Below are 13,846 nucleotides of genomic sequence, written 5' to 3'. Positions count from 1 at the left end.
GGTGATAGTGCATGAAAAGGGGCCGTATTAGTCCCTGCCTTGTGGGTGCCTAGACCACAGCCATCATTGCAACTACAAGCCGTGGTGTCTCAGTGGTTACATTGCTCGGCTGCTCACTCGAAAGATGTGGACTGGATTCTGGCCGAGGTGGTCACATTTTGATCGAGGCAAAATGTTAGGAGGCCCATGCACTTTGTGATATCAGTGCACGTTAATGAACTCCAGGTGATCTTAATTACTGGAACCCATCCACTACGGTGCCCCTCATAGCCTCAGTTGCTTTGCGACGTTAAACCTGATAAACCAACCAACCATCATTGCATCATTAACAGTGGATATTGTGTAACATTCTATGTATGACATCGTGCATGAGTGCAGAGAAACCTTGTTATCTTACACATTGCTGTACAATAGTTCTCTGTAGCTTTTTCTAAACAGAGTACACAAGGTGGAGAGTACACAGAAAAGGAAAAAGAATACTTGCAGTAGAAAAGCGCCTGTCTATATGGATGTGCCTTTTGTGCATCATACTTGGTCTTGCTTTTTGTGCTCTAGTCTCACCAGTTTAGCTCTCGGTTTCCATTGTGGTTCTACTGCCCTGTGAGCTTCCATGTCTCATGATTTTATGGCTTATTGTTTTCTGTATTCTTCAACATACAACGTCCTTATAAATTGAGCTCTGAAAAGCAGTAGTAATATCTTTGTTATACTGTCAGATGTTCTGGGATGAATATTAATCTGTACTATTTTAAATTATGTCTGCAGGAGCTTGAATTACATGTGCTTCTGGTTCTATTTGCTGTTAGGAAATGTTATCTAGCCTGGTTCATTTTGGCTTGATATTAATGATTCATGCTTATTTAAGTGCTATGTATTACATTGGTGACACTGCTGACAGAGTTGGTTTTGTCCTTGTGGTTTGTAATGTGACTGCTTCTGTTCTGAATTTATTTTTTGTGATCACTGGGCCTGATTATACTAGATTGAGTACAGATATCTTGTTTTCTTGATTGCTTTTGTTTTTTATTTTGCTGTCTTAACATTCAGAACTGCTGTGTATGTTTTAGTTATTTATTCACTGCATTTCAGTTTGGCAATATCAACCTGCAGATATTTTTAGTCACAAAGCTGTTTTTTTCTAAAACTACAGGAAAAAAATTGATTGCTTATGATGTTCGCAGAATAGCTGCAGAGGTACGTGCTTTGTTGGTACAATATATTGTGGTAGCTGCCAGACGTGCACACTGTGAAATGATACCCAAGATGGTGCAGTCTGCAGAGGCGAATGTGCCAATTGCCATGTTGTTTTCGGTCGTGACAGGTCAGCTCAGATGTAGGTATTGAGCATTTGGCTACATTTAGTGAAAGGGAATCAGTCATCCAGCAGTTTTTCTTCAGCAGTTTGCTCAAGGTTTATGTGCAACATGCAGGGTAATGAATTTTCAAGCTTTAATAGACAAAAGGAATGCACTCATTAGTAGTGTACCGTGTCACGAGTCGGGGCTCAAAGACATTCTGTAATTTCTGAAGAATTTGCACAGACTTGCTGGATGCCTTCCAAGAAGCCAGGCGTTATGCGAGCACTTTGTCTAAGTTGCTTTGATTTTTAAGTTGGCTGCAGAGTATGCCGAGTAATTCTTAGAAAGCTTGGACATTATCCTTCGAACTCCATGCCAATCTGTAAGTACCAGAAAACTTGGTTTAAAAACTTTTCTCTTTTTTTAGGAACAACTCATTGACCCTGAAATGAAATGTTAGCCTAAATATTATGTAAGATTGCCTTCTTCACTTACAGGTTACTGGCTGCCCCTCCAAACAGGCTGTAACGCGCTGTAAATATTCTAATTTTCTTGATGCAGGCCTGGTCACAGCTGATTCCAACCTCAGAGTCGCGCCTGGGGAAACCACCAGTAAGCAGCTGTACCAGTCCTCGTACTGCAGTCGGAGTTTCATGAAGAAAAGCCCCCAAGAGTCGCACCTTCTCACCCAAACGTGTGACCGTCTGTTCCCGTGCAACCACTGCGGGCAGAGCTTTGCTATCAAGGCCACCCTCGTGGAGCATCTTCGCTCCCACACGGGCGAGCGCCCATACAAGTGTGACCACTGTGAGAGCAGCTTTGCTCGGAGGCAAACCCTGGTGAGACACCTTCGTACTCACACGGGTGAGCGTCCATACAAATGTGACCACTGTGAAAGCAGCTTTGCCCTGAGGCGAAATCTGGTAGTACACTTTCGTACTCACACGGGTGAGCGTCCATACAAGTGTGAGCACTGCGAGAGCAGCTTTGCTGTAAAGTATTCATTGGTGGTACACCTTCGCACCCACACGGGTGAGAAACCATTCCAGTGCCAGCTCTGCCCCATGGCCTTTAAACAGAGATCAAGCCTTATAAAGCATATGCAAGCCCATAAGAGAAAAACTGTTTCAGTGTGAGCTGTGCACAATGCCGTTTAAAGGAAAGCACAGTTTAAAGCTACATGAAAGCAGGACACATGCTTCAAATGCCACAGTTCGTTGAAGTTTTGATACCTTTTTCCAACAATATGTTAATACTATTGCTAGCTAACCTGTCTCACTCTTAATTTGCTATGTTGGAGAAAAAAAATATGCGAATTTACCTGCCTTCAAGGTACATCGGCACAGAGCAATTCTTTGGTTTCTTTTCCTCCTCCACACGAAACCTGAACATACCAGGCTGGTACTTTACTACTTTCAGCGCATTGGTGATGTGTGCGAACTGTGGTTGCAGTGCTTGGCACTTGTTTGCAAACTGGCATACTCACATCCGAGCAGTTCTGTGTTCTCTTAAAAGCGAATGTAATGCCACCAGAGAAGCATGCTATTTTATTATTCCTTCCATGCTTGTGTTTTGGCTGCATTATTGGGGCAAAAGAGGCGAGAAACCAAGCCCAGGCTCCTGATGATAAACAATGCTGGCTTTTGTTTGCAGGTTTTTAGAGTAGTCTCTTGGTTTAAATTAAAAAAAAATAAATGCTTTACTGCACGAGATTCCTGTGCGTAATCTTTTGTCAAATAATTGGCTATCTTTGCATGTGGCATGCTTTTATTGCAAATTATGTCCTCAACATTGTTATTCTTGAGAATGCCTATCTTTGCATGTGGCATGCTTTTATTGCAAATTATGTCCTCAGCATTGTTATTCTTGAGAAACATGCTGCAGATTTGGAGGCAAATAATCACTGTCCCAAGAGGAGTTGTTGTTCTCATTCCATTATATGACAATGGTTTCTAGGTATTTAAAGGGGTGGAGACACCAAATTTTGAAGCTATAAAAAGCCTGCTATGGGATTCCTATGTATGCAAGGGCACTCACAGCCAGGTGTTGGACGCAACAAACGTTTAAAAAATATTTTAATTCGGTTCCAAAGATTACCTAAATGCTCACTCTCACGATCTAGACCCATCGCTAGCGCCATCAACCATGATGTCACAAGGGGTGTAGAAAAATAGTTTTAGTGACGTCATACCAAAATACAGCGACGTACGATGAGCGGGGCACAGCCGCGTGAGCGCAGTCGACGCACCAGCGAGCCGCGTTTGCTGCTAACCGCCACTCGCTCGGTTTGCGGCGCGCCGTTGCGAACAGCGTCGCAACGTCCGATTGCAGCTCGTTGCCTGCGTCCGGCCTGCTAGATGTCAACGGCGGGCCGCTCGCGGCAACAACGACGGGAAGCGGCAGCATCATGATGACATAGGGCGCACTCCTTGGAGCCGGGCGGTCTGCGCCAGTCTTCGTGCCGAACGCCGGCGTCTGAAGAACGCGATAGTATTGTTTGTTCACGTTCATAGCAAACCCTGAGATATATGAATATCAAAAATGCATCGTTTCTGACGATCGTTGGCAAATACCGAGTTCCTGGTAGAAGTGATGACTGCGATGCAAGCAAATTTCATCAGCCGGTTTTGTGCTGCTGCTACCTGGTGCGGTTCGCCTGCCGTCTGCTAGCTCTGTTGCTGAAGACGTCGTGGAAATCGAACATATTTTTTATTATGGGACGAGTTCACAGTAAAGGGGTGCCGAGCGGAGCACGTTTCTGAGCGCTGGCCTAAACGCTGGCCAGTCCCGAAGCGCCCTCAGCTGCGGAGTCGATATGCGAAAGCAGCTAGGCCTAGCGACGACTAGGGCAGTCTGGGACCAGCGCGCAGGTCGTCGGCCGGCGTTGCCGCAGGCAGTGTCGCTGCCGAAAGATCCACTTTAAACACACTCATGCTGTCGTATCTAGAATCTAGAAAGCATCCTTTCTGGTAGCATGGCTGTTTTGTATTTTCTTGTGCGGACGTGAAGTACGCGGAGTCTGCCGGCCGGTAGGTCAGCCTGGATACTGTCTGCCGACGTCATAAAAGTGAGCTAAAGAGTGTTCTTGACGTAAATAATACACCATGGGACAAGATATGTGAAAAAAGTGTCATTTTTGAGGATCGCTGACCAATACTGAGCTGCTAGTAGAGGTAACAACTGTGATATGAGCAAATTTCTCACAACCGCGCCTAGCAGCTGCCACTGGCGCGACGTTGGGGTCCGGCTCGCCTGGCGCCCGCTAGCTCCGCTGCCGAAGGCGTCGAGGAGATTGACCATACTATTATTTTATTGTGAGATGATTCTGTTAACACTACAGCTATTTGTGAAAAGTAGGCCTTTTATTATAGCGCAGGCGACTTCCGAAGCGCCGGCCGCTTGCTAAACAGGCTATAGGCCTAGCGACGACCACGGCAGCCAGGCAGCAGCAGAGCTCGTCGCCCGGAGCGCCCGCGAGCGGTGCCGTTGCCGAAAGCTCCCAACATAAGCAGACATGCTTTGTCGCTGCTCGAGTATAGCTGGCAGTTCTGATAACAAGGCGATCTTGTCTTTTCTTGTGATATTTGTACACCATCCCAAGCAGCGCTCAGGTACTGCTGCACTGCAGCGAAGTGTGACACCGGTTGTGGGCGCAGCTTGGGTAGAGCGGCGCAGCGATGCTTACTGGCATTTTGCAAAGTGTTTCGCATCCTCTCGCGAACCCGCGAAGGCGATATTAGCGTGCGAACAAAAAAAAAGTAGATGTCCTCACTCATTGGAATCAGATCTGTCAGAATCCGAGCTGCTGGGACTAGACGTGCAGTTGTTTGTTTTCATGCGCTGGTCAGCACGTGTGTGGGAAAGCAGACGATGCAGCAGTAGGTGCGTCACAACTTTTGTGGGCCCACGTGACCAAGCGAAGCAGTTGATCTTCCCCCTCTGTGACGTCACTGTACAATTCGGCGTTCCGAAACCGAAACCGAAAATTGTTCAACTAAAAATGCTATAATAAATTATTCACTGTGAATATATGAATCTTTGAGTGTGTATCATGCTTCCTGGAGCCATAAGAAACGTTTGAAACTAAGAACGCGCGAACCACAAATTTGGTGTCTCCACCCCTTTAAGCATTTCTACAGCAAACCCGTTGCATATTATGTTGTGGTTATGGAAACTCGAGTAAACTTTCCTTGATGACTACGTTGATTTAAAAATTTACATAAGTTGACCATTGACATAAACACTATTGCAATTTATAAAAGCTTATGGAGTTTAATTTGTTGAAAACCAATGAGGGACACTGAGGACGATGCTATCAAATTTTTTCTTTTGTTAGTAAAATCCGGTAGTTTCGGCATTTTGTACCTTTGCGGCCATTTGTCCTGAAGTGAAAGGTGCATTTATTGCCAAGAGTTTTGGATTCGAAGTTGAAAACTTTTTTCCCGCTGCTGCAATTCAGACTCGAGAGTCTCTGATGATGAAGTAGGAGAACAGTGACTCTGTGACTGCTGGCTGCGGAAGCGCAGCAGCCGAAATGAAAACTACTGCCGACCTGATGTTGCAGGCCTCTATCACCTGTTGTCACTTTGTTTATGTTTGCACCAACATTATGATGGATCCCTTTCCCGATTCTGGCAACGAAAGTCTTGCAAAGAATTGAGGCATGCATTCAGCGACCTCAACCTCACACAGCACGCAATGCTTTAGAGGGCTGAGGCGGCAAGTCTTGCGAGAAAGTCCTAGCACCGAGGAGTCGGCAGCATCGCCGTCACCACCGAGGCACCACCACTACTGATGTGCAGCAACTGGTATGTGCGGGCATATTGAAATTCTGTAAGTATAGACCTCATAGAGCTAGTTATGCAGCCTAGTGTCTTGGTACGTTGACAAAGCGAACACGCCATTGTGTACCATTGCACCCACATCGTTCAAGGAGCACTTGCTGCACCGCCCTCTTAAATTGAGGTGCATAATAAAACCATATGAGCACACAGAACGCATAGCTGCGAAGCACCCCAAAGTATACCAAAACTTAGCTGGCTGCCCTGATGCACTGCTAATTGCAGGCTTTCTTTGACTTTCAGCATTCAGGTTTTCTTTTATCCGTCTTCCTCCTGTGATAAAAGTGCACTAGTGGCTTGAAACAAAACTTGTATACTTTAATATGGATCAAACATGCACCCTTCGTGCACGTTTGTCAGCCTCAGACGCAATACCAACGCAGGAGACATTCACGTACTGGTAAATGAGACTCCGGTAGCCAGAGTTGACAAAATCAGGGTCCTAGGACTTATAATACAGGACAATAGAAAGAACACAGAGACAATAAACAGGCTTAAGTCCACAATTAACACGACAACCAGGCTCATAAGGCGAATAACTAACAAAAGACGGGGAGTCAAAGAGAAAGATCTCTGCCGAATGGTTCAGGCTTTCATGATAAGCAGAATAGTTTACGCCGTTCCCTACCTCAAGCTAGGGCTGGCGGAACAGAACAAAATAGATGGGATCATAAGGCAGGCATATAAAGCAGCATTGGGGCTGCCCCACTGCACTCCTACGGAAAGACTTCTTAAACTGGGGATCTACAACACCACCACGGAACTATGCGAGGCACATATATTTGCGCAATTAAGGAGGCTTGCGACCTCACCCCCGGGGAGAAAGATCCTGGGCAACCTAGGATTACATGATAGAATTCCCGAAAGAAACGCGCAGGCAAAATTACAGACCAAAGTTAGAAAATTACTCACTATTAAACCACTTCCAAAAAACATGCACCCTGCTTTTCACGAAGGCAGGAGGAGAGCCAGAGCAAAAGCCCTTGAAGCCAAGCTCGAAGGCTCGGAGTACACAACCTATGTAGACGCGGCGGAATATGAAGGAGGCGACTCCTTTGTGGTCGTGGCCGTGAACAACTCGGGTGAAACATTAACGGCCGGTTCGGTCAAAACAAAAAACTCAGGGACAGCGGAGGAGGCAGCTATCGCCATGGCAATGGCCAGCACCAAAGCAGTCACCATAATTAGCGACTCCAAGGTGGCTATCAACAATTTTGCGTGGGGTATGATCTCCCAGGAGGCAGAACGAATATTAAAACATAAAGACTGGGACCAAAGAGAGGTGGAACTAATATGGGTGCCGGCACACTCGGGGAACAGGGGAAATGAGTTGGCTCACAGTATAGCTCGAGGTAATGTCAGCCGAGCAGGAGCCGGGTTGAGTCCCCAAATTTCACGAGAGATGCATTCATATCATTTCACGAATACACCAATCAGTTTAAACTGGAAAGGAGGATCTATCCGCCACCAGACAAAAAGCTCGACAAAAGCCAGGAGGTAACGTGGCGTCGGCTCCAGACGCGAGCCTTCTTTAGCCCGTCGAGACTAGCACACATGTATCCAACACAATACAACGCTACATGCAAAGAATGCGGCGAGATACCCGGATATGATCACATTTTATGGAGCTGCAAAAAGGCGCCGCCACCGGCGGACCTACTACCAGTCCCTTCTCTAGAGCGGTGGGAGGCTATACTGGCCAGCTCAGACCCGTTGACGCAAGTCCGGGCCACTGAGTGGGCTCACAAGGTCGCCAAGAGCCATGGGCTCGAAGCCACCTACATGGAGGAAGGAAAACTAAGGAGAGGCCCTTCGTATTCCCAATGCATTGGCGAGAATGTGGCGGAAGTGACGTCAAAATTTAGGCTTAAAAAGTCGGGCCACTAGCAACGTTGTTGTTGTTGCTAAGAAAACTCGGGCCACTAGCAACAGCGTACGGCGTCTTTAGTGCCGTTGTTGCTAGGGGCCTGAGTGTTTCTCGGTGGCGGTGGACGGGCTTTCAGCACTGTGTGTTCGGCCTTGCGTGTTAAAGTCTACATACCTGGCGTCGTGACATTACGTACGCATCTAGGATTGCTTTTAAATGCAGCAAATAACCGCTCATTTGATATTTTGTTCGTCAAACTTGGTGTTGTTACGCGGAGCGATCGATGCATTGAAATGAATCTCGAGAAAAGGTGGCACTCCGGAACCGCGCTTCGACACGCGAAGCGTTGATTGTTTTGATCAGCGAACTTTCGCACCTCACCAAACAGCAAAAAAACATGAAGCCGCTCTCGGCAATGCTGAGCTGCGTTTCGAAGGCCACACGGCGGGTGTACGGTAGCCCAAGGAGGATGGTGAGCTGAGCAATAAGCGGCGCGCAATGTCGTCTTTCTTCGCCTGGCGTCGGAAAAGGTTCACCGCACCTGTGCGCCGGTCTGTGTCTAGGTGCGTGTTTACGGGGAGGGAGGTGTAGGAGTGTAGCGGCGAGCGGCGCGGTTTTTTTTATACCTTTCTTTTACGAAGCGCTTGCGAGCCGTGCGCGATCCCCGCCCCGTAGTAGCTCGGTGGAGAAGAAGATAGTGAGGAGAGCCGAGCCAACTTCCGGTTGCGGGGCAGCTTCACAAAAAGTGACGTCAGGGCCTCTCCTTAGTTCTTTCCTTCCTCCATGGCCACCTAGTATAATGCCCACTAGGGCTTAGTGCTGACAATAAACGTTTTCCAATCCAATCCAATCCAAATGTCAGCCTCAGAGAGTTGTTGTGCCTTTTCTCCTATTTCATCGTCACGCTTGTACTTGCGAGATTGTTCTGTGGCGGTGACAGCTGATATTTAGTTTTTGCTGTTTTCCACCTTACAAGAGCTTTTTTTTTTGTTTTCAGAAAGAGCGCTGTTTTTTTGGTTAGGGGCTGGTTTTCTATCGATGCAAGCTAACTTCATTTTCTCCTCATTGTCCCTCTAAGGAACATTTGTTCCAGCCTTTTAAAGACTTAGCTGTGTGTTGTGAACTGTAATACTTTGGAGAACAGAGACACCAACTAACCAAGAAAGGTCTTTCTTGACATTTCTGCTGCCAGCACGGGGTCCTTGTTGACAGCAAAGACGCAGTCTCCTGCATAAACCAGAACTGAGTTTACTTGGAGGAATTGGGATGCTACAAAAAGCAATTGCAGTAATGAGCTCATGATGTGAAAAATAAAAGCATTCTGAGCAGCGCTTAAGCAGCACCCAGTAATGGATGGCCACAACACTGATTGCAACAAGGAAGATCGTTGCAAGTAAAAAAATGACAGCATCATTGCTGTCTATGGAATCTCTAAACATATGCAGAACACATCACACAAATTGATTTGAAATGACAGAAGTCTAGACCCGATATGCACATGCTCCTGGTGATTTTTCAAGGCTATTTACAATAAACCACTTTTGGTGATGTCTTCATTGTGAGCACGGCCCCCATGCTGGCAGCTGAAATTTCAGGAGTGGTGTGTCTTTGTCTTCAAATGCACTCCCCATCCCCACCCCGTTCTCCCCGAACGGGATTTGAACTACAATACTACATCAGCTTTTTCCGTGATGCTGGTTTGTTCGCAAATGGTTTACTTGCTGCTTTGGAGGGTTTTTGACATTAATAATTGTGTGTTGTAGTAGTTTGCAGCATTTGTGACAAAATCAATAAATTTCTCTTTTCATCCATACAAAGCACAAGGATGGAGTGCCTGCAAAAAGCTGAAGCTATCGGCATCTTGGCAAACAAACTGCCTTTACACATGATGGCAGCAAAAGCATATTACGGACATGACATGGACATGTGCTGATTCACAACTGATCGCTTTATTTATTGTGTTTTGAAATTTATGGACTGAAAGATGGCACTAAAATACGCAGATGATTTAGGAACAAATACAAATCGTGGATTAGCTCTGGCTGAGATGTAGCGGAGAAATAGCTGAGAGCGATCTAAACCAAAACAAAACCTAGCACTTCCCTCCTAGACCTGTTTTATTTGTTTCTCAGTGTTATCGGTGGGGTGTGAACACAAGCATTCCTTTCTTTTTAGATCCAGAACACTTGAACCCTTTGTGGGACGCAGGACAGATACTGTATTTGCGCGATTGTAGGTCGGCCTTTTCTTTTTTCATTTGCAAATATGAAGTGGAGGGTTGACTTACTATCGAAACTAAAGCTGGGCACCATAAATAAATAAAAGCAAGACAAATGAGATATCCGGAATGCTATCGCGTGGTTGCAATTTTGTTTGCTCCACGACTCTGCCCAGTAGCAATCCATTAAAGGATTTTGCATTTTTTATTCTTTTTTTTTACTTTCAACTGTGCACTCGGCGTTAAGGGAGTGTCGATAGTTGATGGATGGGCCGCTGTTCGAATTGTGGTTGCACCATTCATGGAGAGAAGAAAGTTGCGCTGCCACACGGAACGGCAGTGCTTCTGGGGAGTGTTTTGGTAGCTGATGGAAGAGCTGACACCGCTCACGCATTTGATGGCTGCTGGCAATGTTTTACCAGTTATTAATGTAATGTTATGAACAAAGAGGGTTCAGATTAAGTTAAGAACAACGCAGCGAGCTATGGAAAGGAAAATGATAGGTGTAACGTTAAGAGATCGAAAGCGGGCGGAGTGGGTGAGGGAACAAACGCGGGTTAATGACATCTTAGTTGAAATCAAGAGGATGAAATGGGCTTGGGCAGGGCATGTAATGCGAAGGCAAGATAACCGCTGGTCCTTAAGGGTAACGGAGTGGATTCCAAGAGAAAGCAAACGTAGCAGGGGACGGCAGAAAGTTAGGTGGGCGGATGAGATTAAGAAGTTTGCGGGGATACAGTGGTGGCAACTGACAAAGGACAGGGTTAATTGGAGAGACATGGGAGAGGCCTTTGCCCTGCAGTGGGTGTAGTCAGGCTGATGATGATGATGATGATGAATGTAATGTTTTGTCTGTCGTCATTTGTGCTTCGGGTCTGGTATGTGTCCAGTGCTCAATCACGGCTACATTCAAGAAGGCTGTCATTCTTTAAGCCAAAGAAATGAACAACTGTGCGCCAGGGCCAGCAGTTCGACGTGTCGGAATGGCTGATGCAGGTGTGGTGGCTGCATTGAGGCAAAAATTTCTGTTCCATGTGGTGTCGTGGTGCGGCTGTTTGCAAAGTGCAGGATTTTATGCGTGCTGTGGTCGTTTGCGAAGTGGGGGATTTTGCTGGACAACGACATTAGAACGATGTGCTGCGGGACCGCAGCAGCGATGATGACGGCAGTGGTAGTGTGGACGATGCTGCAAGCATGCAAATGTGGACGAGTTGTCCAGTGACTAATGCATTTTCGTCTTGGAAAGTGCCCACTTGCAACTGCCATCCACGGTAGCTGCCTGACGTTGAAAAGAAACCAACCAATAGCCATCTCTCAACTTGTATACGCAGTTGTGAGCGACAGAGGAGGGTGCGAGCATGAAAAAGTTGCCGGGAATTCTCGCCAACTTTGGTGCGTGATTGTGGATCCTCTGTGGCCTGTAGAAGTGTATCGTTTCACTCAGGTTTTCATGACAACACAGTGCAGTTATTGAGTTAATGTGCTCTTCTCGGAAGGTTTTTCAGAGCCCCTTTAAAGGCAAAGCTTAAGCAACCACCAAGTTTCTTATTTTGCCGACCTGCTATATAGGGAGAGAGTCGACTTACATGTGAGTTGACTTACAATCATTTAAATACGGTACGTCCTACTTTTTTTCATTGCGATGTTTTGAGTTGTGAGCCTAGAACTACTGCATTGATTGCTTTGATATTTCTAGCGCCAGCTTGTGGATGTCCTAAGAAGCTTTTCTTCTTTTGTTTCGACAATATTCACCCAGTGGCATCACATACACATATCTGAAACAAAATGTTGCAACAAACTGTTGTTGTGGTGCAACAACATGTGTTGCACGTGTTTTAGAAAGGATTTTGTCACGATATGTCATGTCTAGGGCATGACGCAACTTATGGGAGCAATCGGACACGCTGACTGAGAGCCGAGTGGCAGAACACTGTCATGTTTATTTCTGCCTTCCTTATGTACCGGCATGGGATGACAAGATGTGTACATGTGTCACGTTAGCACGGTTTCACACGAGTCAGAATAACACCACATCCCCCTTTTTTATTATTTTTCTGCAATGAAAACCCCCCAACAGCCTGACCTAGCATGTGCCATATGCACATCTATAACCCGAAATACCAAGAAAGCCACCACCATCAGCAGAAGCCTGGCTGACCGTGGTGAGTCAGTCAGTCGACGAGAGAAGGCTCTAGAGCGTCCCATAGGAAAAGGCCATTACCGTCCATCTACCTAGCTACATACCCATGCGCACAGTTCTTTTGCGTGTCGCATTGTTGAACGGTCGGTGCTTTCCATTTGTGTAAAATGGTATATCGTCTGCATTTGTGACCTACGAAAAGCTGAATAAGTGAAGGCACTTTGTGTTTTCGGACAACCTTTGTGTAACCCGTGTGGATGTGTTCCTTGAGGCTGCGAATTCCTCTGATCTTTATAAAGAGGGCTGGTATCATTTGGACTGTATAAAGCTGCCAGCCCATCTCAAAGGGGAGCATTCTCCTTATGTCAGAATAATACGATTCCATATTTCTCATTGCTGTAAGAAGTCTCCTCGCCTGTAAGTAAAGCTGTGTGCACCTCGAAGCAAAAACGTTATTCTGCTGCTCCCCTTACCCGCTAGCTGAATCAAACCCAAAGTCCGTGACAATGGACTCATAGTCCGCTATGACGCTATATAAGCACTCTAGTGTGCTTATGAGGGGAACAGGTTATGCTTCAGCTAAAGCCGTTGTTTTAGGAATAAGTGTCGCCTCATGAGCCACTGAAAAGGATAGCAAGCAGTGCTCATTTCGTAACCTGATTTCTTCTGTTGTGCTCAGCTTGAGTAGGCACTTGTCACTGGTATGAATCTGTGGTTGCGCTTCTTGTTTCCAACAACTCTCAGCTGCTACACAGGTGTTTGTTTACTGCGTGTTTTTTCTCTCTATTTTTCCTTTCAAGAGTGAAGTTTTGTCATGAAAAGCAAACGGACCTGTACGGGCTGACCAAATGAGCACCGGGCCAGGCTAGGCCAGGCCTGTCATTAGCGGACTCTGTTGAGGTCCTGACCGAACTTACGGTGAGTTGGGCTGGACCCAGCCTAAATAACGACCTGTGTAAACCTTTAGCACCAAGTATAAAGCTATTTCTTGTAGCTTTCCTGGCATCTAAAGCGTTTGTCATGCCAGTTGAAGATTCCCTTTCAGCACTAGTCTTTTTCTGCAGCTTTTGAACAGCAACGTTTGAACAGCCTCCTACAGACAGGTATTTTAGTTTATATAAAATTAGTGCAGCGTGGTTATTTGCTCTTTCAGTAAATTGCAGCGACCTTTATTCTTTGAGCTTGATCGCTAATCTCTTAAAATGTTTTTGAAAAGAACATCACACAGCCGACTGTGCTGATATTATGCTTGCAGTGGTGCTGCCATCAGCAGGACTGCTGACCGAAAAAGGAGATGCTGGCATCTGTGATGGATGTTGCCAATGCTGTTTTATTGATAGTATATTGTTACGTGGCAATATATTTATATAACCACTCTAGTGCTCTCAACTGTAGATTTAATACAACTTATGCTTCTCGGTTGATGAGCTGAATTGAATTTATTTCAAACAAGCATGCTTACATACATGTTTGAGGTGTGTA

At 46.0% G+C, this 13,846-nt stretch overlaps 1 pseudogene; it reads left to right on the top strand.

Annotated features, from left to right (window-relative positions):
- Positions 1–1,263: 1,263 nt before the first annotated feature.
- On the top strand, positions 1,264–4,043 carry LOC149366419 (uncharacterized; annotated as a pseudogene).
- Positions 4,044–13,846: the final 9,803 nt, after the last annotated feature.

This window comes from Amblyomma mixtum, chromosome 1 (genome assembly GCF_055824585.1).
Source record: "Amblyomma mixtum isolate Tamu chromosome 1, ASM5582458v1, whole genome shotgun sequence".
NCBI classification, from domain to species: Eukaryota; Metazoa; Arthropoda; class Arachnida; order Ixodida; family Ixodidae; genus Amblyomma; species Amblyomma mixtum.
The sequence above is the reverse complement of the archived record's forward strand: the minus strand, read 5'-3'. Positions and strand labels throughout refer to the sequence as shown.